Here is a 27,170-nt window from a genome sequence, read left to right as displayed (position 1 = left end):
TCTGGAGGTCATCCTCAGGACCACTGACTCCTTGCCCAGAGTGGATGTCTCTGTGTCTCATTGGAGAAGGTCTCTGGCCCATGGGCAGCCCAGACTCTGCCGCCTAACGCCCATCCCTCCCCGAAGATGCTGGCACCACGGGTTTGGGGGAAGGCTCCCCTATGGCAAACTGCCAGTGGGACTGGCCACATCCCAGACGACAGGCTCCTCCATGACCTTCCCAGGCCACACACTAGCCCTGGGACAGGAGGCCGGGAATAGAGCGGACATGAATGAGCGCTGCTTGAAAACCTATTGTCCGCCAGGTATCATGCTAAGCATTTTACATACAGGAACAACTACTTTGTCAGGGAGATCCTCTCCCTCCATTTTACAGATGGGGAAACTGAGGCTTAGGTTAAATAAGCTTTCTACCTTGGAGCACAAAGGTAGGAGGCAGCAGAGCTGGGATGGGAACCTGATCCAGGACCACAGTCCTCATGTTTCCACCAAGCACGCCTCCCCGCCCAGCCAGTGGGTCTATCCAGGTGTCCTGCTCATCCTCTATCCCCCAGCTCACCCACCGGTTCAACGGGGGCCATGCCGGCCCCGTGCACATCGCTGTATTATTCGAGAATCAAGGAAGAGGGCAAGAGGCTTGGAGTATTAGGAAAAGGGACCGTGGGAAAATAGGAACCCCCCCATACACACAGCACACCCACCCTCCCAGTGACCAGAGCGGCAAGAACCCAGCTCGGACCGCGGCAGCGTCTGTTCACCGGGGAGCCAGCCCCCCGCCCCCAGCAGTGTGTCAGCGGCATCTGGCCTCTGCCTGACACTTCTAGGGACAGGAGCTCACGATGCCCAAGGCAGCCTGTTCCAACATGCTGCTAGAGGCCTCGGAGCCAAAAATCCATCTCCCTGTCAGTTCTGCCCACAGATCCCGGAGGATAACCCCGCTGGGATAACATCTTCCCTTCCTGAGCAGGGATATTATGCTTGCTCCCTCCCCCCACCCAAATCGTCTCTTTCAGGGCCAAATATTTCACTGCCTCCAACCCACCCTCCTAGGATGAAAAGAATAATGGCTGACGACAAAGGTTGTATCAGTGACTAACAACGAGCACATCATCGGCCTTATCCTACATCAGGAGTCAGCAAACCATGGCCCATGGGCCAAATTCAGCTCACTGCCAGCTTCTACACGGCCTCTGAGCCAAGAGTGGCTTTTGCACTTTTAAAGGGTTTGGGGGAAAAAAATCAGAAAAAGAAGACTCTTGGGTGACACATGAAAAGTATATGAAATTCAAATTCCAGGATCTATAAATAAAGTTTTATTGGAACACAGCCACATCTCTCATTTACATTTTGTCTATGGCTGCTTTCAAGTCCCTACAGCAGACTTGATGAGTTTGGCAAGCGACATGGCCCGCAGAGCCTAAAATGTTTCCTAGCTGGTCCTTTACAGAAAAAGTTTGCCCAAAAAGTTTGCTGACTTATATTCTATGTGTTTTGCATAGAGCATTTCAATCTTACAATAGCTATGAGGAAGTTAGTACTGTAGTCTTCATTTTACAGACAAAAGTACAGAAGCTCAGAGATGTTACGTAAGTTGCCCGTGTCCCACAGCCTCACGCGGTAGAGCCAGGATTCGAACTCCGGCAGTTGGACTCCAGTGTCTGTGCCTTACCCACTCCCCTATTCCTCCTGGTCACTGCCTGGGGCTGACAGCACACACCCCAGCCCCAGGGCAGCCATCCCCCTCCCCTGTCTATGGGCCCTCTTGGCTTCACTCTGCATGGTGGGAATGACCGGAGCACCTGCTCGGCCCATCGGCCACTATGACCCCCATACCCTCTTCTAACCCTGTTGGCTCTTTGAGGTCTTTCCCAAGCCCACCCTAAAAAGGACCAGTGAACCCATCGCTCTCTGGATACTATGGAACTGATTCACAAGCACCCTCCAAACCAGGAACAGTAGCAGATGTGATATAAAGTCAATAGCTCTAGCCAGAGGTCTCAAAATTCATGAGAGCCAATAAATCTTGCTCTTGGGCTGCCCACTGGCTTCCAAGAAAGCTGTCCCGCCCACGATCTTGCAAAGGTAGAAAGGAGAAGTCTCTGGGTCTGCGGTCCAGGTTAGAGAAATCTCAAGGCCGCCCGCCCTGCTTTTCTCTCTCCAAATCTACGAGGGGAGAAGGTAGCATGCTCTGTTGCCATGGAAACTAGGTTAGGCAGTGTCTGCGCCAGGAAGGATTAAAGACAGACTAGAGGCAGAATGGTGATTAACACAATATAATAAAATAAAATTAAAAAAAAAAAAAAAAAAAAAAAAAGACNTCCAGAGGGACAGAGAGACAGGCATGGGGCTTCCTAATCTGTGATTAAACTTTCTCAAAGAGGTTTCTACCCCATCATTATTTCGGAGCTCAGATGCACATTATAAACCCCAGGCTCATCAATAAATGTAAATCAATAGATCTAGAAGGCAAATATTTGACTTTTACTTACATGCATATGAAATGTAGCAGCATCTCACCAGCTGGAAGACACCCGATGATCCAGCACTGACCTCACCGGCTGGTGACCCACAGGCCGATGTCAGCCCAGGAAGCTGCTTTCATTGGCCTGCACAAGGTTTTTTTCCAAAAATTTCTAAATGAATCGCTAACATTTAAACTTTGAAAGATTTAAGACCGCAACTCAGATTTCTGGCTTTTCTTAAAATAATTCAGAGATCTGGCCATAGCAGCCCTACGCGGTGACAACCGGTTAGCCCTAAGCAGAAACTGTCCCTACAGGCAGGGCAGGTGCCCACCGCGCCCCTACACCCCCAGCATCCTTGTCCATTTCACACCATTGTCTTTCCTGGAGGGCAGAGAGGCCCCGCAGGCGTTTGCATTCATGACAGCCCACCCTGAGTACCACCACTCCCATTTTACTGGTAGAAACACTGAGGCCTGTGGAGAAGAAACATCTTGCCTAAAAATGCGGCCATGAATTCATGATGGGGCTGGCCTCCCGATGTCGAAGGTAGGACTCAGCTCAGACCTGTCTGGAAGGAAAGTCTAGAGGCAGGGTTAGTATCTGTCAGCTACAAATGTGTCTAAAGTGAAAATTAGATTTTTCTGCTGACTCCAGTTCTGCCCGCTTTGTTCTAGCACTTTGCAGGGGGGAGGGAGGGGGGAGAAAAAGGAGAAAGTCTCCTCGGACCGGGACCCGCTGCAACCCCCCTGCACTGGCCGTGCCCGCCTGCCCGCAGCCATGCTCCACGGTGCCCAAGAATACAGAGGAAGAAAAAGAAGTGGGCAGAAGCCCAGAGTAGGTCAGCAGGCTACTCGGCTCCACAGCTGACACTTCTGGAACCCGGACGAGGAGAAAATGTTAGCCAGGCCTGGGATCAAACCCCCTCTTGGCTACTTGCTGGCTGTTTTGACCTTGACCAAGTTACCTAACCTCTCTGAGCCCCTGTCTTTCTCTGTGTAGCAGGGGTTAGCAGCAGGCCTATCGCTTCAGGTCCCTGTGCAGGTCAAATAAGACCACAACAAAGCGCTCAGTGGAGTGTGGGTATACAGCAGGCGCTCTATCGAAGCACTCCTCCCACCCCGCTTCTGCCCCAGCCAGATGCAGCCACCCTCCTGAATCTGACCTCGTCAGACGGGGGTTCAATTTCATGCACGGCCTGTAGCTCCAGCAGCACTCCCACTGCCTCCCAGTGACTCACCAGCAGCTCTCCCCCTCCACGAAAGCCAGCAGGCTCGCCCCCCCTCACTCGGAGCACCCCTCCCCCTCCCTCTCAAGACCACCCGGCCCTCAAGGCCCAGGTGGACCCAGCATGGCTGCAACCTCCCCCAGACCCAGAAACCTCTGTCCACTCTGAACTCTGCTCCACCAATCACTCAAAGGAATCTGGCCCTACTCTCTAACGCTCTGTGTGGGATAGGCTCGGCCCTTGGCATCTCAAAGGTCAGGATAGCTCACACATCTTTGAGATCCTTGCTGGGGACAGGGGGCATTTGTAGCAGCCAAGCACCTGTCCCTTCTTCTTTGGACACCGGCACGCCCAAATGCCTTTCCGGGACTGACCTCCCCTCCAAAATGCACTCTTGGCATGACACCGCCAAACCAGGACTGGTCCCATGGCCCAAACCCCATCCATGAGATGGCTTCTCTCCCGGGACCTGGAATTCCCAGTCCCGCAGAATCATTCCAAGCTGGCTGGGGCCACCCAGCCCCATGAGATCTCAGAAGGCTTTTGGTTCCTGGTCTTTCCCAACCGGTTCTTCTGCTAAGCCTCCGATTCTGTCAGCTGCCTCCCGATCACCTCCTCTCCTGCTGATGTTGGCGGAGCCTACTCCCATGGTTTGCCCAAAACAGAGCCCTACCTGAATCTCTACAGCTCACTTCACATAGACACACGCACACCCAGCTGCCGGAACCGACCCCACAGACACCCAGTCTTGTTAGAGGGACTGGGGCACAGCCAGACATGCCACGACCCTCACGCTTTCGGGAAAAGGCCAAGCTGCCACCCGCCTAAGTAACATGGCTTAACGGCATCCGATGTCAGCCCACGGACTCCAAGGGAGCTGAGAAGCCACGCCGGGAGTAGTGGCGCTGGTTTGAAGAAATAAATAAATAAAGGTAACAACAAGATGGAACTGAGCAAATTACATATAAAGCAGGTATTTCTGCAGACGCCAAAAATAGATATTGATCATGTAAGTAGGGTAAACACAGCATGCACAGATCTTCATTCACTATCCAAAGAGCAAAGGGCTCCCGAAGCACCCAGAGGCTAACGAGCAAGGCAGCCCCGCGGGCTCCGCAGAGTAGCGCCCAGGGGCCGTGGCACAGACGCAGCCAAACCCACCCCCAGCACAAGAGCAGGGAAGGTCCTAGCTGCCAGGGAAGGTCACGTGGAATTCAGCCAGACAAGGAAGGGTCAAGAGGAGAGAGAAATCTAAGAGACTCCTTAAAACCATCCTGGTCTAAGAAGCTGGTATCATCTCTTGCCTGTACCACCAGCTTCCATGCTGTCCCTCTGCCTTTGCCTCACCCCCCACGGCCTGTCTTCCACAGTAGAAGCCAGATCATGTCATTCCCTCTGGGGGAAGGGGGCTCAAATGCACCCCCCACCAGCATCTCAGCACTCAGCCTTCCGACTTTCCCTCCTACCACCTTCCTCACAGGTCCTCAAGCATGCCTTGCATAGACCTACCACAGGGCCTTTGCACACACTCTCCCTGTGCCTGGAATCTCTTCCCCATGTTGTTCTCATGCTTCCCTCCAGTCTGCTTAGCCCATCCCTGACCACACTGGCTAGTCTTCCCCTCCCATTGCTCCACATCCCCTTTCCATTCATTTTCCTCCATAGCTCTCCCAATCTGAAACTGCAACTTTTGTCTGCTTGTGATTTGTCTCCCTCAACTGGAATGGAAACTCCATGGGGGTGGGAAATTTGTTCTGTTCAGGACTGAATCCCAAACACCTAGCACAATGCTCGGCAATTACAGGGACCCATAAATAAGGCCGAATGAGTGAATGAATCAGGAATGAACAAATGGACTAAAGGACTAATGAGCTCCCCGAACAAGAAACATTACACATCCCGGAATGTCGACTTTCTGCCATTCGCATGGCGGGATGGTTAGAAGCTCAGCGCTGGAGACTGCCTGGGCTCCAATCCGGCTCTATCACCTCCCAGCTCCCTGCCCTCAGGTTGGCACCCCCTCTCTGAGCTTCAGATCCCTCATCTGTAAATTAGGGACCATCACCACGGCGGGCTGCCAGGAAGGAAAATACATTGCCACTTGCGAGCAGGGGAGGATAGTGCCTGCTGAGCCCTCAGAGCCCAAGGTCATGCTTTTTACTTTTATTATTGCTCTTCTGTAACAAACTTGAACCAGGTGGTAGAATCGTCAGGGGGTCCTCCTTCACATCTGAGCAGAAGGGATGGGGACGGCGAGAGAACACGCACTGTGGGCGCAGGAGACGCGGGATCCAGCCCAGCCCTGCCGCTCCCACGCTGCACAATGTCCCAGCTCGCACAACTTCTCTACCCTACCAGGTCAGGGCCATGCACCGCCCCCAGTTCACGGGGCTGCCACGGGGCTCCAGATTGGGCCAGAGATGTGAACACGACCCCGGGGAGACAGGGAATCAACGCATCCCACTCATGAATCGTTACCGGATCCGCAGAGCCGCCACAGAGTCAAAAAGCCAGAGTTCAAAGGTGACGCCTCCGACACACACCACGAAGCCCCAGCTCCCTTTGGAGATGTCAGCGGGGCCTCCGAACCCGCAATTACAAGGGCAGGGAGTGTTCCCGCTACTCACATTTCGGTCACAATATCATCCAAGAGCTGAGGGTTGTGCAGGGGAAATTACAGTAATTACTCAGCAGGAGGGCTGGCTGCGCGAACTCCGGCTCATCTCAAACCTGGGGTGAGCTCTAGCTCCCTGGGAGCTGGGGGAGCCTCTGCCTCACCTCGGGCCCCCGGGAACGACGCAGATGTCACTTCATGAACTCACAGCGGTTGTCAAGCCAAGCGGCAGGAGAGCCTCGCGGCTGAGAACACGGGCATCGGGTCGGGGCAGCTGGGGCCACCACGCCCGCCAAGACCAGAACGTACCTCGCAGGGCAGTGGGGACAGGACATGCTGTGAAGGAAGCAGGGATGGTGGCGTGTGTATAACCGGCCCCGGGCTCAGGGCAGACCCTCCGAAGAGGTTAACCTGAGCTGGTGGTGGGGAGCCAGCCGTGGAGAGGGACTGGTCCATAGCGCTCAAGCAGACATTGTGGTCTGAAGGCAACGAGGGGCTGTCCTGCCTGATGAGGTTCACGCCTATAAAAGTGTGAGCCCCTCCTCGTGCCAGCCCCCGTCCTGGTCACTGGGAGATCCCCAGTCACTGGGGACCAGGACCGACCAGGACGGGAGGAAGCAGCCTGCCACCCCCTCCAGGGAGCCCCAGGCTCACTGCCCTACGCCTGCTGCTTTTCACGCAGTGGGGGAAGCGTCCAGCACCTCCAGTTGGCCCCCTCTCCCCAACGACTCCGGATCCCAAAGGCACCCCTCCCAACTGCCCTCTGGCTGGGGCCCCCTAGCAGCTGCACAGCTGCCCACTGAGAGTTAGGAGTCCCCAGTTCCTGAATCTGGGTCTTAGCCATGATCCCCTGGGGGAGCTTGTGACAAACTACAGATGCTCAGACCCAACCCTGGGTGATGGACCCTTTGATCTGAGCAAGGCCAGGATTTCATTCTGATGCTTGGGAACCACACGCAAAGCCCTCCTCCATCCAGTACACTCAACCATGAGCTCACCGAGGGCAGAAACCACCTCCCCTGAACCCTGCGTCCCCAGGGCCTGGCACACAGTAGGCACTCAGTGGAAGGTATGTGCTTAGCAGAGTGAATGGAGAAATATTTAACTAGATCAAAGCCCCCTCTTCCCACCCCCAAGCTCACCAATGGTCCACTGTGCTACCACCAATTAAGACACAGGGGTGACCTGCTCTGAACCTGGCCACCCCAGGGTAAGTGGAAGAAAGGGGAGGGGCCAGAGACCCGGGCACAGAAATGCCTGCTTCTGAGCCTCAGTTCCTCATCCGGAGAATGGGAGCACGGACTCCATCTCCTATAAGAAGCGGAGAATTCAAGGCTCAGGGGGTTGTGATCCTGATAGGCGGAGGCCCCTCAGAGGCCTCCCAGCCCAGGCCTTCCCACCTGAGAACGGTCCTCTCTGTCCACCTGAACAACGGCCATTGGCCTCTGCTTGAATACTCCCAGCAATGAAATGCTCATCACCACCTCACTAGAAAACCCATCGCACCATGAGGCAGGCTGGCCCACTACTGGAAAGCTCTCACTTGGGAAGCCAGTCCTGTCTTCACTCACAGGGAGAGGAAACTGAGTTCCCCCGAGGTCAGGGTCCTGCCCAACAGAACAGCCGGAAGCCAGAAGGTCCCCTCCGCAGCTGATGGAGTGACCAAGCCATCAGGGAGGACCCAGGGGCTGGGAACGCTCAAGGAGAAGGCCTCCCCCATGGGTGCAACCGGGCCACAGGGCTCAGCTCCTCATGCCAACCCAGCCCCCTTGCTCGGCCGGCCCCTGCCCTCCCCCCGTCAGCCCCAGGTCCATGGCTGCAGAGTCAGACACCAGGGGCTTCCAGGCCCAGTGCAAACAGCTGCTGAGTGGTCATGCTCGAACCACCGGGCAGAGAGAAAGGGACCCAGGGAGAGTTACCCACCCCGAGCAGGACTGAATTCTGGTGGCTGCCGGCCACGTGTGTGGGCGTTTCTACAGCTGACTCTGAGGCATGAAAGCGTGGCCAGCTGTGGGGACCTAGGCGTGGGCCTATGGCTTCAAAGGGCCCAAGGGGTGGGGGCACTGCTTCGTGCTCGACGGGCAGGTGGGCGGGGAGGCGAAGAAGGACAGAGTGGCCGTGAGAAGACCCCTGACCCAGCAGGCAGGAGACTGTGTGCCTTCAGACCCTCGGGCCGCAGAGCCCCACATTTGCGGGTTTGGACCCTGTGAACCCCTCTCTCCGGGGAGGGGCAGTTCACCTCCACTCTGGGGTGGACTCAGTTATGTCTGAGTCCCTCCCAGCAAGACCCACCTCACTGGCCCTCTGAAGCCGCCAGAGCGCCAGTTACCCCCAAAGTACAGTCTTGTGTTAAGCATCAGAAACAGGATGAAGAGGGACGCCTGGATGGTTCAGTCGGCTAAGCGTCTGCCTTCGGCTCAGGTCATGACCCCAGGGTCCCAGGGTCCCAGGATCGAGCCCCACATCAGGCTCTCTGCACAGTGGGGAGTCTGCTAGTTCCTCTCTCTCTGCCCTTCCCCCTGCTCATGCACGCTTTCTCTCTCCAAATAAATAAATAAAATCTAGAAAGAAAGAAAGAAAGAAAGAAAGAAAGAAAGAAAGAAAGAAAGAAAGAAAGAAAGAAAAAAGATGAAAAAGGGGGTAAAGTTCTAAAACTCTGTTCCCCCCAAGAAACCAGGAGCACCTGGGATCCAAGTGACCTCAGATGAGCCCCCTCAGCCCCCCCAAACCCTCCTGCCCACAATGTCACCTCCATCCCCAGAGGCTGAGGGGGTTAAAACAAGCCAAGCACTAGAGGAAAGCCATGTATTAGTAGCAGAACGATGCTGGGCCCCCATTTCCAGAACTCTTCCCGCCCAGTGTTCCTTTGGGATGGACGCCTGGTAATTAATTGTCCCGTTTTAAAGATGAAGTGATGAGAGGCTCACACCTTACACGAACTGGTCCCACGGAGTCTGGGACAGCAAGAACCTGGCCCAGAGAGACTGCTGCTCTGTGTGGGAGCCTGGCTCAGTCCCCAGGGGAAGAAGAGAGGGAAGCAGGGAAAGCAGAAACAGGCAGCCATTAAGCCCCTGCTGTGTGCCACACGCCGTCCAAGGCCCTTCACATCCAGGATCTTTCTAAATGCCACAAGGCCCCCCCCAGGTTCAAATACAGCGCCCCTCTTCTTCCTCCCTCTACAGAGAAGAACCCACCCCCCAGTGGCTCAACCCCCTCCGGCCCAGACCGCGATGGGGATCTGGCTCACTCAGGTAAGGACATCTGCAATCTTATTTAAAAGTCACTACTCCACATAATTAGAGCCACTTACCCCCTCAGATCCATCCTTCTCCTCCGATCGCTTTTATAGCCGGTAATAACTCTCGAAAATTCCTCAACAGATGGAAATTTTATTTGACTAATCATGGCTGTTTGACTAGCTGGGGTACAGCAGCTCAGGGCTCAGTCTGGCAGGCTGCCCACTGAGGTAACTGTCAGGGGGCTGGGCAAAGAGCCGAGAACCCAAGGCCACCTTGAGGGTCCACTCCTCAGAGGGAAGGCCCAGCAGGCATGGGAAAATGCCAGGCCTTGGGCAGCATTGGACAGCTGGGCCCCTAGCTTTTCTGGGTCCAGAGGCGCCTCAGGACTGAGCACTGAGTCACTTCCCCACCCTTCTAGGCTCTTGGTCTCTAGATCCACGGCGGTTAGTGCCAGGGAGGAAGTGGGACAACCTAGCTTAAGCACCTGATAATAACAGCACTGATAATAACCTGATAATAGCCTACTCCATGCTAGCCCTGTGCCCAGTGCCCACGGGCATTACCCCATTCAGTCCTGCCCACAGTCCTACGGACGCACGAGAACATTCCCATTTCACAGATTTCCAACAAGATGATGGAGCAAAGTCACAGGCCCGGAGTCACTAGGCCGAGCTGCCCCCCTCCAGCTGGAGAGTTAAGAGTTGGTGCCCCTCCCCCCACTCACACAGGACCAAGAGAACCTTCTAGAACCCACACTGAATTCCCTCACTGCTATAAAAAAAAATAGGCCCACAAAACTCCCAGTAAGCCCGCAGCACCCTCTAGACAAGAGGAGAGCCCCTTAGCCGGGCCTTCACAGAGGACCCCCATTCGAAGTACCTATCCGAGAGATAATAAACATATTACACAGAAAGCCTGGCCCAGTGGAGAATATGAAGAGCAAATTATTCATAACAGCCCCAAATTGGAAATATCAACGTGAAAATGGACGAACAAACGATGATTTATCACACGCAATGTGAATCCCTCCTCCACCAATCAGGAGGGAGGATCCACACAGTAATTTGAATGGGAGAAGTTCCATAGAAGGAAGGATTAACTATAATAGAAGACTGGATTCACGAGAGACTGGCTAGAAAGAATTACAGAGAACTCCAGAGAATAGTATCAAGGAAGACTCTCTCTAGGGCTGACACCGAGCCCCTAAGGAGCAGCTTCCCCCCCTCAACTTGGGCTGAAGAGAGCCCCCAAGGAAGCACCCCCATGCCCCAGGCGGAGAGGTGTCCCTCCAAGGCTGAGCTAGATCCCCCAGGAAGTACACACACACACACACACACACACACACACACACACACAGGGCCGCCATCCAGACCTTGTTGAACAAGACATGGCTGGGGCCCACCACATGGCAATCACTTGGCCTGGGGCCACGCCAGTGGAACTTGCTAGAAATCCACCCTGGGGGAACTTACCAGAAATCTGCCCTGGGGAGCGGGTGCCGCAAAAGCCGCCTCTGGTGAGACACCTCACGTCAAAACTACCTCAGAAGCGGTGCCGGGGCAAGAGCCAGGCGCTGGAGAGGCTGCCCGAGCTGCAGGAGCCTGGGAGCCTTGAAGCAGGAAGCAGGGCCCCGTGCGGCCGCATGGGCTCCCCAGCGCCCTCTACTGACGCAGCTTAGCTGGCCGGCAGGGAAGAAATTTAAAGGGCCCAGCTCCATTTCCCCGCAGCAGGCAGGAAGGATGGGGTCTGGAGCGGCGGAGGCGATCAGGGCTAAGCCGCACACTCCATCCCTTTGACTCCTCAGTTTCCATAGGAAGCCTCCTCACGCAACTGAACTCCTGTAAACACGAGTCTGTATTTCTACCCAAGGAGACGCAGCTATCATTCTTGTGCTTCCCGTAAAACGGAACTAACAGCCCCAGAAGTCACCGCGGACTGTGTTTATTACCCCTCAAACTCAGTCAGAGTTCCACAGGGTATTCCGTCACCTAAAGACAAAACTGTAAAGGTCGCTTCCCAAAACTTGCCTGTAAAATAAAAATGGAATAAAAAATGGAAGGGCGCCTGGGAGGCTCGGTCAGTCTGCCTTCAGCTCGGGCCATGATCCCGGGGTCCTGGGATCGAGCCCTGCATTGGGCTCCTTGCTCAGTGGGGAGTATGCTTCTCCCCTCTCTCCCCTGCTCATGCTCTCTCTCTCACTCACTCTCTCTCTCAAATAAATAAAATCTTTAAAATAAATAAATAAATACATAAATAAATAAATAAAATGGAAAGGGGAGAGAATAGTTCACGGCTAAGTATGTTTAGGTCTCGTAATTACTCATTCAGGAACTGGGCGGGGGGGATGATCTGGGGATGGGTCCATGGGCCGAGTGGACCCCTTGTGCATCAGGCCCCACTATCTATCGCCCGACCTCCATAAGCCCCCACTTGGACTTCAGGGCCAGAGTGGTACTGCGGGTCCCCAGGAATCAGTGTTGATCCCTGACCCACCTGCCTATTTCTTTTTGCCCAGTCCACATCACTCTGATAAATGGCCCAGGTCCCTCTGGGGAGGTTTGGAGGGATATTTACAGTAAGTACTTGCAGTAATGATAAGACTCCTTCCTCAAGGGGACCTGGCCTCCCAAGGGCTTTCTAGGTTTGTGAGCTGCCAGGTATGGAAACTGGAGGAGAGGCAGAGACTCTCTGTCATGGTGATGCATGTCAGGTTTTGGCCACCAGACCCAGAGCTCTTTATGTCATATATATCACGTAGTACTCTCATAAGCTGCAATTCATTTCATTCCCAGGGACACTGTGATCCACCAGCCCCCACCAAAGATCCCTATGGGCCAAGGTGTTCTGATTGCCCATACATCCCTGCTGCCTGGCAGTGGCTATGCCCACCTTGTCCTCGGCAGTGACGTGCTGCCCCTTGTATGCGCTTATGTCCACCGCAATCAGGGAGCCAATCTCCGCGGAGGCAGCCTCTAAAGTCACACCCAGCGTACCAAAGAGAGAAGCCACGGAGCATTTCAGGATGCTTCCCTCGCTCGTGTATCTCTCGAGGCCTCTGTCCCCTGCTACTTCTTATGGAAGTTGGCGGGGGGAGGGGGGCGGGTGCAGATCACACGTCATACCTCCAGTCCAGCATTCCTGTCTCCCTACACCTTTGGACTCCCTCTTCCCATCATGACGTCGCAGTTTCATCAACCTTAGGCCACCATTGGGCCCAGATGTCAGTCAATCCACCACGTAAGCGGTTAGAGCCCCCGCCAGCAGCACATGCTAATAACCAAATCCAGAATCTCCAGGAAGTGCGTCCATGACAGTGAATTTTGCCCAACCTAGTGTTATATCCTGCCCTCTTTGGTCTAAAATCCTTAAAATCTGGGCGCCTGGGTGGCTCCGTCAGTGAAGCCTCTGACTTCGGCTCAGGTCGTGATCCCAGGGTCCTGGGATCGAGTCCCGAATCAGGCTCCCTGCTCAGTGGGGAGTCTGCTTCTCCCTCTCCCTCTGCCCCTCCCCCCTTGCTTATGTGTGTGCACGCACACGAGCTCTTGTGCGCATGCTCTCTCTCAAAAAATAAATAAATGAAATCTTTTTTAAAAAAAGATAAAATCCTTAAAATCCACTCCTACACGTGGTCCCCAAAATTCTGTTGATATGTATTAGCAAAGCCTTGCAATTCTTGGGTGCTAACTCTCGTGTCCTAGTGAGTCACTGCTGAGATTTCGCCCTTGGTAGAGGCTAGTGACCACAGGGGTAGTCTTGGTAAGTCTCAAGAAGAATGAGGAGCCGCTCTCAAGATATCTACCCCCACTGAGGGAATCACAGTGTTTTTAAACAGAGGCGGAATAGCATCCTCAGACACGGGCTGGAAGGCTACCACCAGCGATAAGGGGGGGCTTGGAGCCACGTGGGGTTTAAGATCGCTAGTTTCATCTTGGGCCAACAGATGTCTCCTTTCCATGTTTCAGGGCCCCTTACTTTCCAATCAGTGCCCTAATTTTCGCATGAGAAACCTGTCAAGATGTGAATTCCATGGTGGTTGTAATTCGGCAACCAACACAATTAAATTTCATGTTTGATTTCCAGCAAATACCAGCCCTGCCGCGGTAAAAGTAAATAAATAAGAGCTCCTATAAAGGCTGTCGTGACGGCTCTCTGGTCCTCGGACCGTGACTTGAGCTGAGCCAATGGACCTGTGCTTGTCATCTCCTCTCTCTAAGCTCTAGAGCCCTCAAAAGAATCCATCCCACCCTCTGTGGTCCTTAGAATCAGCACCACTGCCATTAGCGGGCAAGGGCAGCATCACTCTTGTTCCCAAGGGACTGCCTCGGTGGCACTTCATCTCAATCAACCACGGGTGATAGCTTGGTTATTTGCAGGGCCACTCAACGCCTTCGGTGACTAGCACCCCATCTCCTATCAGCAAGGAGCTCAGCACCACGCTCCAGCCCACGAGAAAACCAGTCTGCAAATCTCATCTCTGCAGACGCATCTCCTGGTATCGCTGCTGACACTGATTCTAAGTTGGTTTGGGTCTAATCAAGAAAAAGAAACCACCCAGTAATTCCAACAGGGAAGGTTCCACATGAAGAATTATTAACTTCTAATAGGGGATTGAATGAATGTGGCATTGGCTAATAAAGACTAAAGAGAACTATAATTAATGTAAGAATAGCAGCTAAAGGAGCAACCACGACCCACAGAGCTGAGACAGAGCCCCTGAGGAAGAAACCCCACCCAGGGCTGAGATGGAGCCCCTAAGAATGACGCCACCCCAAGAACAGCCCCCCTTGACCCTCAAGGATGAGTCCCCCCCCACAGAGACGACATAAATTCCCCAAGAAGGAGTCCCCTAGGGCTGAGGTAGAGCTCCCAAGAAAGAGCCCCCCCACTCAGGGGCGGAGATAGACCCCCCAAAGCAGAGCCTCTCAGGAAGAGACCCCTCCAACATCAGGCTGACATACAGCCTGCAAAGAAGAGCCCCCACCCTGAGCTGATATGGAACACAAAACCAGCCCCCCCAAAAGAAACACCCACCAGGCTGAGATAGACCCCCCAAAGAGGAGCTTCCCCCAGAGCTGAGGAAAAGGCCCCAAGAAAGAGCCCCCACTCCCACCCAGCATTGATACAGAGCCTCAAAAGAGAACCCTACGGCTGATATAGGACCCCCCCCAAAGAGACCCCCACCATGAGGCTGAGATAGCATCCTCCCAAGGAGAAACTCCCACCTGGGGCTGAGCTAAGGCCCCCAGCGAAGAGCCCCCTCCTAAGGCTGAAAAAAACTCCTCAAGAAAAACCCCTGAGCTGGGGAAGGGTCCCCCAAAGCATACCCCCCCCCACACACACACAGGGCCGCCATCCAGACTTTGGTGAACAAGACATGGCTGGGGCCCACCACGTGGCAATCACTTGGCCTGGTGCCACGCCAGTGGAACTTGCTAGAAATCCACCCTGGGGGAACTTACCAGAAATCTGCCCTGGGGAGCGGGTGCCGCAAAAGCCGCCTCTGGTGAGACACCTCACGTCAAAACTACCTCAGAAGCGGTGCCGGGGCAAGAGCCAGACGCTGGAGGGGCTGCCCGAGCAGCAGGAGCCTGGGAGCCTTGAAGCAGGAAGCAGGGCCCCGTGCGGCCGCATGGGCTCCCCAGCGCCCTCTACTGACGCAGCTTAGCTGGCCGGCAGGGAAGAAATTTAAAGGGCCCAGCTCCATTTCCCCGCAGCAGGCAGGAAGGATGGGGTCTGGAGCGGGGAAGGCGATCAGGGCTAAGCCGCACCCAGTGGAATATTACTCGGCAATGAAAAAGAAGGGACTACTGATACATGGATTAATCATAGATAATTAGGTTGAGTGAAAGAAAGCCAGACTCAAAACCAGCACATTCTGTAAGTTCCCATTCACAGGAAGGTCAAAAACAGGCAAACTGGTGTACAATGAAAGAAATTTAAAAACAGTGTGGCGAGGGAGGCATTTTACTGGAAAGCAGCACAGTGGGACTTTCTGGGGGGTGAGGGACACATTTTCCATTGTGAGGGGGACAGCGGTAACACAGGTGCAACGTTTGTGAAAACCCTTCACACGGAACATTTAAGGTCTGTGTGTCTCATGGCAGATCAATTAGAACTCAGTCCTCAGAAATGAGCCCCCAAAAGTCTGGTTTCAAATCCAGTCACTGTGTCCTACCTCCACGCATAGGTAAACAAATACATTGGAGTAAATAAATACAGGCGTGAATCCCACGCTCTTTGCTTTCCTCACATCAAACAACCTGACAGTACCCCCAAAATACTAAGCTGCAGGAGTCCCCCCATCTGCAATCTCACTTTTGGTGGTTTCAGTTACCCACAGTCAGGCCCAGTCCAGAGGCAGGGGACCTTCTGGACACAGTACGTCAGAAGGTCAATAGTAGCCTCACACTCCATCACGGTGGCCCCGACATGCACCTCGCGACCTCCTCTCATGCAGGCATTTTCTCACCTCACGTCACCAGAGAAGAAGGGTGAATTCAGCACCAACAGGGATACTGAGAGAAAGACAAAGACCATGTTCACATAAGTTTTATTACAGTATATTGTTATAATTGTTCTATTTATTACTAGTTGTCGTTAATCTCTTATGGTGCCTAATTTATAAAACTTGTCGTATGTGTGTACGAGGCTGTTTGGTACTATCCACAGTTCCAGGCAGCCACTGGGGGTCTAAGGACAGATCCCCCCTGGATCGGGGGAGACTACCATCCTGGCCTGCTTTTCTGGGTTCCCATAGCCAACTGCTCTGAGTTCAAGAGCAGCTTTTATTATACAGATGTGAGCTTCAGAAAGGCAAAAAAATACTCCCAGGGTGACCAGCATGTCTCGAGTGTTCTGTGCCTGAGCCTGTTTTCGATACTCTAATATTCAAAACAAACTATGCAATAGTTACTTCTATCAACCCCATTTTACAGATGAGGAAACTGAGATACAGCTTGGCTCAGTGTTTTGCACTCTTTTTTTTTTAAAGATTTTTTTAATTTCTTTATTCGACAGAGATAGAGACAGCCAGCGTGAGAGGGAACACAAGCAGGGGGAGTGGGAGAGGAAGAAGCAGGCTCATAGAGGAAGAGCCTGATGTGGGGCTCGATCCCATAACGCCGGGATCACGCCCTGAGCCGAAGGCAGACACTTAACCGCTGTGCCACCCAGGCGCCCCAGTGTTTTGCACTCTTAACCACTTTGTCTCTGGAGTCAGACTGTTCATGGTTCAAATTCCGACTCTGCCACCTGCTGACCATGGGTCTCAAGCAAGACAGCACGTCACCCTGGGCCTCGCTCTACCCGTCTCTGAAACGGGAAGAGCCGTGTTTTCCCCTTACTGTCAGGAGGTGCAAGCGAGTTGACCCACGGAGAACGTTTAGCCCCGTGTCCAGCCCAGAGCAGGGGCTCACCGTGAGAAAACAACGGGTGCCATCAATTCTAAAAATCAAAACACGTTATCACGTGTTAACGTATCTGAAACCCGAACATACCAATGACATCTCAGCATCTCCTCGGACCGCGTCAGTCATGACACAGATGTCAGCGCCCGTGCGAGAGCAAACCCGGTCAAAACTGTTCATACTGTTGTCACTTCCATGTCTCAGGAAATATCAAATCGCTTTCAGGAAGACTGAAATGAAACTATGATGAGCTGAGAAAGCATCGTGGCCCCCTTTGGCTGTCAGCTGCTTTTCTTTCTCAACAGCACACTAAATTAATGGTATGACTCCAGTTGATGGTTTCTTGGATTTGATAAAATGCACCACAGTATTATCATCGCTGTCTGTCTTCCCTGCTGCGGACAATTGGATTATTGTACCCTACTCTTCCTGCCTCCCCATCAGACAGTTAGACAGCCGTGCCTTTGTCACGTGACCACAGTGCCTCCCACCACCGGTGTGGGGCTTGGCCATGCGACAGTGCACCAGTCCCAAAATGCAGCCTTCGGGGACGTGGCGTGTGTCTGTCCAGCCACAGAAGTGGGGCGCTGAGTAGCCACCGGAGCGAGAAGAGCAAGAGACAAGTGTGGCCCAACCTGGCCCCTGAAGCCGAGCCCTCCAGCTGCCCCAGCCATGGTGAGCAAGAGGAGTAACTGCTTGTGAGCCACTGAGTTGTGGGGGCGCTGTTCGCTACGCAGGACTGACAGCGGCAATCGTGAATTCAACCGCGAGACTATGTGCACTTTGAGGACAAGGCCCATTGCTCATTTATCTCCGTATCTCCGTCTGCAGACCGATCTCTGGGCACAGTGGGTGTGGAGGGCACTCAGAGAGATGCTCAGAGATGGAAAAAGCAGGCCTGGGAGTCAGACAGACCTGGATTCACATCTCAGCTCTGCCACGTCCCAATCCTCAGTCTTCTTACCTGTGAAATGGGCTCTGTAACCACAGGAGCGACGGGAGGTGCCGCGATGGGGGTCAGGGGCTTCACTCGGAGCCTTGCACTACCGGGCATTCGGGACACACACGGCTCCCCTTCCTGAGGAGGCGCTGGTGAGTGAATACATGACCAAGTCCCCCATAACCCATTTCTGCACTCCAGAACCTGCCAGAAAACTCTCTCCCAGATGTTCCTGGCACATGGCAGGCAGGATCTGGCGGGATACACGGTCTGGCAGGAGCCGGGAGAGGTAGTTGCCAAGCTGTTCCAGGGGTTCACACCCCCCCAGAGACCCCCTTTTACCAATTCCATTTCCAACCTGCTTGGCAGCCAGGTGCCCGGCTGGTGCCAGGCTCAAACTTGGCAGACTTGGTGCTCCCCCAGGATTTTCTGCCCCAGTTAGTCCCTGTGGTACAGGCAAGGGTGGGAAACACGAGGGGTGAAGGGCTGCCCATCTGGTCCATGCAGAGGGACGTGGTGGACTGGCTCTCCCAGCAGGCGATCTGTCAGCCAAAGGGCCCCACACGCACAGGACCCCTCTGGACCAGCGTGTCTCAGGTTACCTACCATGGGCCCCACCCTGGGACAGAGTGATTGGAAAGGAGCACCAGATCCCTGCCCTGACTCTGTCACAGCCTGCTGGTGACCCGAGGCAGGTCCCTTAACCTCTCTGTATCTCTGTTTCTCTTGTCTATACAGTGAGTGTAGCTGGAAAGTCTCTGTGGTTCAGGTCACAGGCTCCCTGGAACCTGGGAGACTCATGGAGAGCCCCCCAGAAATGGTGTAGTCCAGACCGTCAGAGCAGATGACCCTGAAGGAGCTGACTGGTGGGCACTGAGAGCCCCTGCTTCCTGGCAGGTGGGGGTGGAGGGTCAGGGGCTTCTCTCCCAGCCAGACCCTCTCTGATATCTCGCCACCAAAGAAGCCCCACCTGGCCATGGCCAGGGAAACAGGCCGCAGTGGACCTTCCCCCTGGACTTCTCTTTCTGCAGCCTCAGAGATGCCCAGGTTCTGGCCTCCTCCAGCCCTGCTCATTAGCCCTTTGTTGCCATGGTTTTCCTGAGCCTTCATCAGACAGCGAGCCCAGAAACAAGCAGCAAATCTGACACTCAGCCAGTCTTGGGCTGAAGGGGCTACAGAGGTGACCTACGCAAGCACACACACACACACACACCCTATACACACATACACGTGCACATACATACAAGTGTGCACAAACACACATGCACACGTGTGTGCACCCATACGTGCATGCACACGTGTTGCACACCCCTGCACATGTTCCACGTGTACATATTTGCAGATACACGCATGCACACACATGTACATGTGCATATGTACACATGCGTGCACACAGGCATACATACACAAGTGCATGCACGCGTGCACACACACACACACACACGCTGATCCTGTGTCTCAGCCTAACACCACCCCATGCAGGCCACGGCTGCTCCCTCTCCCGGAAGCCCAGCGGCTGTCACCACTACTATCACATTTTCTGCCCCTCCGCCCTCTGCCCCTGCTGTTTCCTTTCTGGGAAAGCTTTCAGTGCCCACCAAGGTCAGTAAGGCTCAGGGGGCACAAATGCTTACAACTGGGCAGCTGGGAACCGCAGGTCCATCAACCCTGTCACACCCTTGCTATGTGACCCTGGGGGTTGTCAATGATATGGTTATTTATGCTATCACTGTTTTGTCACATTTCACACAGCCTTCAGCAAACGTCATGTCCTATGTGGAGTGCTTTCCTGAATTCAACCTCCCAACAAATCTACAACAGAGATATTGTCTTCCCTATATGTTATTTATCTGCTAGTGGGTATCAAATAACCCCAAAACTTAGCAGCTTAAAACGACAAACGCTTGTCATCTCGTGCAGCAGCAGAAGCTCAGGAACCCGGGACCGGCTTAGCCAGATGGCTCTGGGTCTGCCATGAGGTCGCAGCAGGCCGGCCGGCAGGGCTGCCGTGCCATCATAAGGCCCGACTGGGGCTAGAGCATCCACTTCCAAGCTCATCCACGTGGCTGCTGGGAGGCCTCTGTTCCTCACCACCCGAGCCTCTCCGTGGACTGCCTGAGTGGTCTCAGGATGTGGCAGCCAGCTTCCCCCAGAGCTGATCATCAAAGAGAGGGAGAGAGAGGGAGAGAGAGAGAGAACCCAAGACAGGAGCTGCAGCGTGTTTTATAACTGGTCTCCAAGCCTCGTGAGCAGATGCCACACCTTCTGCCTTACCCTGTTGGTCACACAGTCCGAGCCCGAAACAGTGTTGGAGGAGACAGACGAAGGGCATAAACCCCAGGAGGTGGGGATCATTGGAGGCCATCGTGGAAACTGGCTCTCACACCCCATCGTACGGATAAGAAACAGATTCAGATGAAGAGACTTGCCTGAGGTCACACAACCAGCGAGTGATGGAGTGGCTATTTATTTAGACAGGACTGTCCAACTCCAACATCCACACCCTTCACTCTGTAGCTTCTCCTCCCTCTGGCATTAACGCTTCCCCAAATGCTAGAGGTGTTAGAAGTCAGATCGGATGATATTTAAGGGTTCGTCCATTTGGAAAGTTCAAAGTCTTGATTCGCAAGGTACAGAGCAGGACTTGAATCTGTCTCCTGACTTCGAACCACCAGGCTCTCATCCATGTCAAGATAGCAGCCCTCAGCCCCCATCTCAAGCCACCTCCGGGTCTCGGTTGCCTCTTCCAGAAAATGGGAGGAAGGGAGCGCACAGACAAGACCTAATGAAGGTGCCAAGCACAATGCCGGTGAGGACACGGCTGATAACAAAGAGGGAGGTTGTCCCTGATAAAGACAAAGAGGACGAAATGATGACAGTGGTCGTGGGAGTGATGACGACTGGTGATGTGTCTGGAGCACTTCCTACGGAGCTAAGAGCTTACATTTCCCTGGTCCAGCAGCATGGGCAGCACGGACACAGTTGCTAGAATTTCAGAGCCTGCCCCCCGCCCCCTCCCTGGGGGATGGGCATGCACAGTTGAGCCTGAGAAGTGTGCAAACTTCTCAGAACCAAGAGTTGGCACAAACATCCGGAAGGGGAAGTACCATCCTTGGCCCCACTTTGCAGGTGAGAAGAGGGGGAGTAGGACATTTTCCAGCCAACAGGAGCAGAGCCAGAATAAAGGCCTTGATCCTCACCCCAGACCCGTCCTGCACTGGCCCCTTGGGCTGGAGATTCCGTCTGGCCCTGGGTGAGGTATGGGTATAGCCGGAAAGCCTGGTCCCGTTGCCTCCTCCATCAAACCTGGTCCGTCCCTCCTCCATCCATCGGCCTCCTGCTGCTCACGGCCCCCCAGCCTCGCAGGGTTGTCAGTGGGTATATCAGAGGCGAGGAAGCCTGCCTGGTGAACAGTGACCTTGTTCCAAATTACTCCAAGGAAAGGACACTCAGAATCAAGAGACCGCATTCGGCACAACCGCACACAAACAGTTCAGAAAGAGGGGGAAAAATTAAGTCTTTGAAATAGCATTAATCATGATAATGCTTTGCCTGGTTCCCTCCCTTGGTGTTTGCAGATGTTCTTTCTCGAGGTGGGTTTAACCCTGGAGAATCCGGGCTCTCCCAGAGTCCCCAGTGCCACGTTCTCTCGCTCCCTCGGCCAAGAAGGTCTCCTGGTACCATCTTTGCCCACCTCCTGCCAGCCTTCCTGGGCCCGGGTGTCCCTCCAAGGCAAGGTCAGAACTCAGGGGCTAGGCAGAGAAAATCACCGGAGGAAGCAGCTGTCATTAGGACGCGGGTGCCCAACTCATCCTGGTTCACCTCATATTACAACTGAAAACCTGGTGTCCCGGCGCTGCCTCTGTCCCAGGCAGACCACACAGGGTAGCCCCCCTCGGCCTGATCGCTAGCACATGGCATCACGGACGGGATTGTGCCCCGCACCCCGTTCACATGCTGTAGCCCTAACCCTGAAGGGACTGTGCTGGAAGACAGGCCTTTAAGGAGGTAATTAAGGCTAAATAAGGCCATAAGTATGGGGCCCTGATCCTATTGGATGGGTGTGCTTGTGAGAAGGGGAAGAGACAGCAGGAGTGCGCGTGCACACAAAAGCCACGTGACAACACCGGGAGAAGGGGGCCCTCCCCAAGCCCGGGAGATGGAGCTGAGGAGAAATCAACCCTGAAGGCACCTTGACCTTGGACTTCCAGCCTCCAGAACTGAGAGAACACAAGTGTTGTCTTGTTACGGCAGCCCGAGCACGCTAATATACCTGGAGAAAACAATGACCATATCAAAAGCCGACACTGACACAGCCCTCGCCGTGCTCCAGGCACGATTCTGAATCTCTACACGTGTCCGCTTCTTTCACCTTCATAAAGACCCCATGAGGGAGGTACCGGTATCATCCCCATTTTATAGGTAAGGAAACTGAAATAGAGAGTTTCAGGAACGTTCCTCCCAAAGACTCACGGCTAGAAAAACTCAGCGCTGGGTTTTGAACCCCTTTGGGCTCAGTGCAAAGCCCGGCTCTTCCCCGCTAGGCTGGGGAAATCGAAAAATTGCCCAATCTTCAAATGCTAGCTGCTAATTAAGGAAAAAATAATATTTATGGGCATAAACAAAAGTGTCTAACTCTCAGCTGCCAGCTTGTCATTGCTGCTCATGGGGAATTTCAGCAAAGTTGGAATTAAAATTTCGTCCTCTGCACAACTACCCCTGCTCTCTGGTGGGAGCGTGGATCTTAGGATGGCGTGGTCGAGAGACGTCGCAAAGCAGAGAACCCTGGGGCCTTGTGGGAATTTGGGGGCTGTGGCATCCAAGCCCTCCTTTCCCAGCTGGCACCACTGTGCTCAGAGAAGTTAAATGGATCGCTGAGGTCACACAGCAAGCTAATGACAGGGCCAGAGAGGCCTGCTCACGGGTCATCCGGGTCACCTGTCAAATTAAGGACAAAGGAGGCTTCTGAGATGCCTCTCTGTGTTGTTTTTCTCTATGTCTCTGAATACGGCTTTCTATCCATTTGTCTTGTCTGTCCGTCTATCTGTCCATCCATCCATCCCCTCAGCTAACCAGTCAGCCCAAGGCAGGGCCTGCCTGAGGCCTCCTTGAAATCAGGGGGTTTTGCCTTCCCCGTCTTTGCATTCCCAACCCAAGTTAACCCCTTCCTGGCTGTCTTCCTCGGACAAGGCACCTGGCATCTCCAAGCCTTAGTTTCTCCACCTAGAACATTGAGGGCATAACAGCACCTACTTCCCAGCCTCATGAGGAAGAGGCGAAGTGGGCACGAGGCAGGTGCATGGGAAGAGCCGGCTGTGACCAGCAGCCATCATGAGGGGCTGGCACCCACGCCCGCTCCACACTAAGGGCCCTGTGCTCCCCGAGGGATGGGACGGGCAGGTGGGAAGCCTTGCTGCGGGGGAGGGGCTGGGAGGGGAGGGGCTGCGCTGGGTCATAGAGAAAGGAGTGCAGGGCAAGGCTGCAGAGAGCTGACCTCGGGACTCAATCCCAGTATCCTGGGATCCTGACCTGAGCCGAAGGCAGGCATTTAACCCACTGAGCCTCCCAGGCGCCCCATGTTGTTATTGGTTTTTAGTTATAACTCCTTTTTTAAAATTTTTTTAACTCGGGGACCAACTCAGATCCAGCCAACCAGAAATTAATCTGTGGTGTAACTCGGTGGGATAGAAAACCTGGCCATCTGCCCTCGGACTGCCAAGGAAAGAGAGGCAAGAAGAGGCCAGAGGGGAGGCTGGGACTTGAGGTCACCGCTCAGTGTTTCTGCCTCTTCCCCCTCTGGGAAAAACCACTTCCTTGGGCACCTTCGATACCTTCTTTCTTCCTGCCATTGCCTATGAGCTCCTCGTGGGTGCCGGGGCCCTGGCTGCGCAGTGGAGACACAGACAAGTACAAACCAGTCAGCTTCTTGTCCAGGGAGTTTGCCGCCTGACTTACTCATTGCGAATCTTTAGATTCTGGAGGAAAAAAATAAAAATAAAAAAAAGATGAAAACTGTTCATTGTTGGGGTTTTTGCCAGGCCCCTCAGCCCAAGATTTAGTGCCAGGTTATGCCAGTGTCCCTAATTACATTTTAGCAGAGGACTAAAAGACGAGATCCACAGCTTTCACTGGGGTGGGCACTTTACCAGGATCATCTCATATGATCTTTAGGGTGTTACTGTTATACCCATTTTACAGATGAGAAAACTGAGGTTCAAAGGGACAAAAGTTGCCTATGGTGAGAAAGTGACAAGGCTGGGACTTGAACCCAGACCTGAATGATCCCCAAACCTGTTCTCGTCACCACCAAGCTGCTCTGCCTGTCACAGAGAACTGTAGTGCCCCGGACCCTTCCCCACGCCCACATCAGACTTGAGCATGATCCCGGAATGACAGGGACTGGGAATGAGTGAGTGAGGGCCACACGGGGATTGGTGGGCACGAGTCTGGCCTTGGCGGGGGCAATGGCCCCCTGACTGCAAAGAGGGGATGCACAGCTCGCCCAGTGGCACTTTGTTCCACATTTCTTCTCCCTCCGGTCCCTGTAGGGAAAGGACATTTTCTCCCCCATGGAACTGCGGCTGAAGAAAGCCAGTGTTTGGGGACCTGGGCTCCTGTTTCAGAGAACAGACGGTATTAGGATCCACAAGCGGAGTCGGGGTCCCTGTCCCCCCAACCCCAGGGAGTAAGGGAGGCTTGCCATGGCAGCCGTTTTTCAAAACCAGACTTCTCTCTCCTTCCTTGTACTCTCTTTTTTTTCCCCCATTTTTAAATGTATTTTTGCTCAAGGTGAAGGCTGGGGGAGGGTAAGGAGTTCTTTTCCCTGTATTCGAGGGTTTTTCTGGACAGGACGTTCCTGCTCCTTGAAGTGGGCAGATCAAGCCACGTCCCAGGTTCCCATCTGGGAGAACCCTTTGGAGCAGCCAAAGAAGCTGAACCCTATATTGCCCATCATCAGGGGTGGGTAAGGGTCCCTGGGGCACTGCTGGGCTCCGCAAGTTCTCTCTAGCGACTTCAGATATCCCACTGGCCTGGCTCCCTCCCCGATCCCCTCCACCCACTGGCCCTTCCCCCCTGACCCTGGCCCCGCCCCCTCCCCCCCCCCCCCACCCTGGCACACAGCAGACATGACAGACACCCGCTTCCCAGGAGGGAACATTCCCAGAAAGAAAAGTCCACATGGTCCATTTCCTATCTCTCTGGGCTCATCTGCCAGAGGCCATCTCTGGTTTTCTTGTCAACACGAGTCAACCTGGGACTCAAAATATAACAAACTTGGTAAATACGGCCTGCACAAGATGACCTTTAAAAAGAATACAACGTTAAGTGTAAAAATATATACAGACACCAAACTGTGAACAGTGGTGGTTTTTGAGAAGGAAGACGGTGACCAGTGACGTTCACCCTCTAATATATTATATGTTAGCTTTCACTGTAAGTAAACATTACTTTCTGGATCAGGAAAATGAGATGGATCTGTTTCAAAAACAGACAAGAACCAGAAACCCCTCTGTTTGACAACTGAGTGGTCTAGAGAGGAGGCAGTCCACTACGGCAGGGGGACCAAATCCGGCCCGCCACCTGTTTTTATAAATGAAGTTTTATTGGAACACAAGGACACTCATTCGTTTTGTATTGTCCACGGCCGCTTTAGCCCTACGACCTTAGAGTCGGGTGGTCATGACAGAAATTGTATGGCCTGCAGACACAAACATACTATTTGGCCCCTCCCCCCAAAAAAGCTTGTCCTGGTCTAGAAAAACATAACTTTGTGAAGGAAAAGTTAGCGCCCAGTGCCAAGGCAGGAGTCGCTAACACATTCACAGGCTGGTAATCGGGACATCACAGAAAACTGGGTCTTTCAGGATTCAGAGGCCATTCAGTCCGCCCTCTGCCTCTTTTCCCCACAGATGAGAGTCTCCTCTGCTCCGCCCAATCACCGAGGGAGAGCAATACCACAATCACTCTGTCAAGGTAAGTCCTTCCTTAAGTCTAACCTAAATCTCACACCCCCTAATCCTCCTGCCGCATAGCTCAGACCCTTGGCTCCACCCCGGGCACTTGGTTGGGTCTCCTGTTGTTACTGGCTGAGACTTGGATCTTCCTCAGCGCCCCATCACGTCAACAAGACCCCAAGGATAGGGAGGGAAGATGGACAGCCAGCCTCGCCCCTTCCCTTCCTGGGGTCCAGGCCCCAGGATGTGCACAGACAGGGGCTGACCAGTGGGGTCCACCGCACCAGCATTAAGGGGGAGCTGATGGCTTTGGAAGGAGTTGTTAGCACCTCTGGAAGAACGATTACTTTCACGCTGTATAAACACCCACACAGACCCGTTCCACGGGGGTAAGTGAAAGCACAGGAGCATCTGGGCTGATTTATCCAGCCAGAGGATGCTACAGAAATTCATTTCCCCCTCTAAATGATCTGCTCCGGGTCCTAAATATTCAATAATTTCCTAGCTGGGAAACGGATGTCCTCCCCTTCCCCACGGCAGGCGGGTTTGCATTCTTATGCCGATATCATCAAGGTATTAAGGGGCGCACTTTAGAGCAGGGTCTGGGCCCCAGCCCCTAACGCTTTCCCGGCTCAGGGAGACTTAGTAGCATGTCAAGACCACAGACCCCCTTTCCCAACCCCACTCCGCCCTCCCTCCGGGCAGCTGGATCAGGGCAGCCCCACCCAGTGTCTGAGCCAGGCTTGCGGTGCTTGTCCCCACCCAGCCCACCTGGCTCACCACCTGATCTGACCACCCAGACCTGGAATCCCGTGAGAGCTCAGAGCCCCTTAACTGTCCATTTGCTTATCTGTCTTTCCCTCTGGGGGTGGGGGAGGGGGGTCTTGGAGGGCAACGCCAGTCTCAGGTTCATTGCTATATCCCCTTGCACCTGTGCCACTGTGGGTGGTCAGTGGTTAGTGAATGAGTGAAGGGACAAGCGAATGAAGGAATGACAAAAGGACAGAAAGGTAGATGGATGGCACTTTAAACATTATTCACTTGAGTCCTTAGAGGAAGGACTGTGGTTTATTTATCTGCCCATCTCAGCGCCTGAAACATCATAAGCAGCCAATAAATGTTCACTGAATTAATGTATCAGAGAACGAGCCCGAAACACGGCCCTAACCAGACTGGAGGGCTGCGCTTCCTGACCCAACCAAGATCGGAACTGCTCCATGGGGACTCTGACCCTGGAGTAGCCCCTCCCCCGCCCCAGGCCAGAGCTGAGGGGTTAAAGGCAGGGTTTCTGCACTGCCCTCTGCTCTGCATGCCCGTGGCGGGGGG

The 27,170-nt window shown here is 53.9% G+C and overlaps 1 protein-coding gene across 2 annotated transcripts in view; it reads right to left on the bottom strand.

The window, feature by feature from the left end:
* ACTL8 (actin like 8) overlaps positions 1-27,170 on the bottom strand; it is a 105,356-nt gene that overhangs the window by 46,966 nt on the left and 31,220 nt on the right. Inside the window, exon 1 of one of the 2 annotated variants that reach the window (XM_034671882.1) lies at positions 11,016-11,103. The exons of the other annotated variant lie outside the window; for it this stretch is intronic. The gene's annotated coding sequence lies outside the window, so the exon portion shown is untranslated. Of the gene's footprint in view, positions 1-11,015; positions 11,104-27,170 lie in introns of those variants that run through there. 2 annotated transcript variants of the gene reach the window in all.

The sequence above is a fragment of the Ailuropoda melanoleuca genome, chromosome 11, assembly GCF_002007445.2.
Source record: "Ailuropoda melanoleuca isolate Jingjing chromosome 11, ASM200744v2, whole genome shotgun sequence".
Lineage (NCBI taxonomy): Eukaryota > Metazoa > Chordata > Mammalia > Carnivora > Ursidae > Ailuropoda > Ailuropoda melanoleuca.
This window is presented reverse-complemented; position numbering and strand designations above follow the sequence as displayed.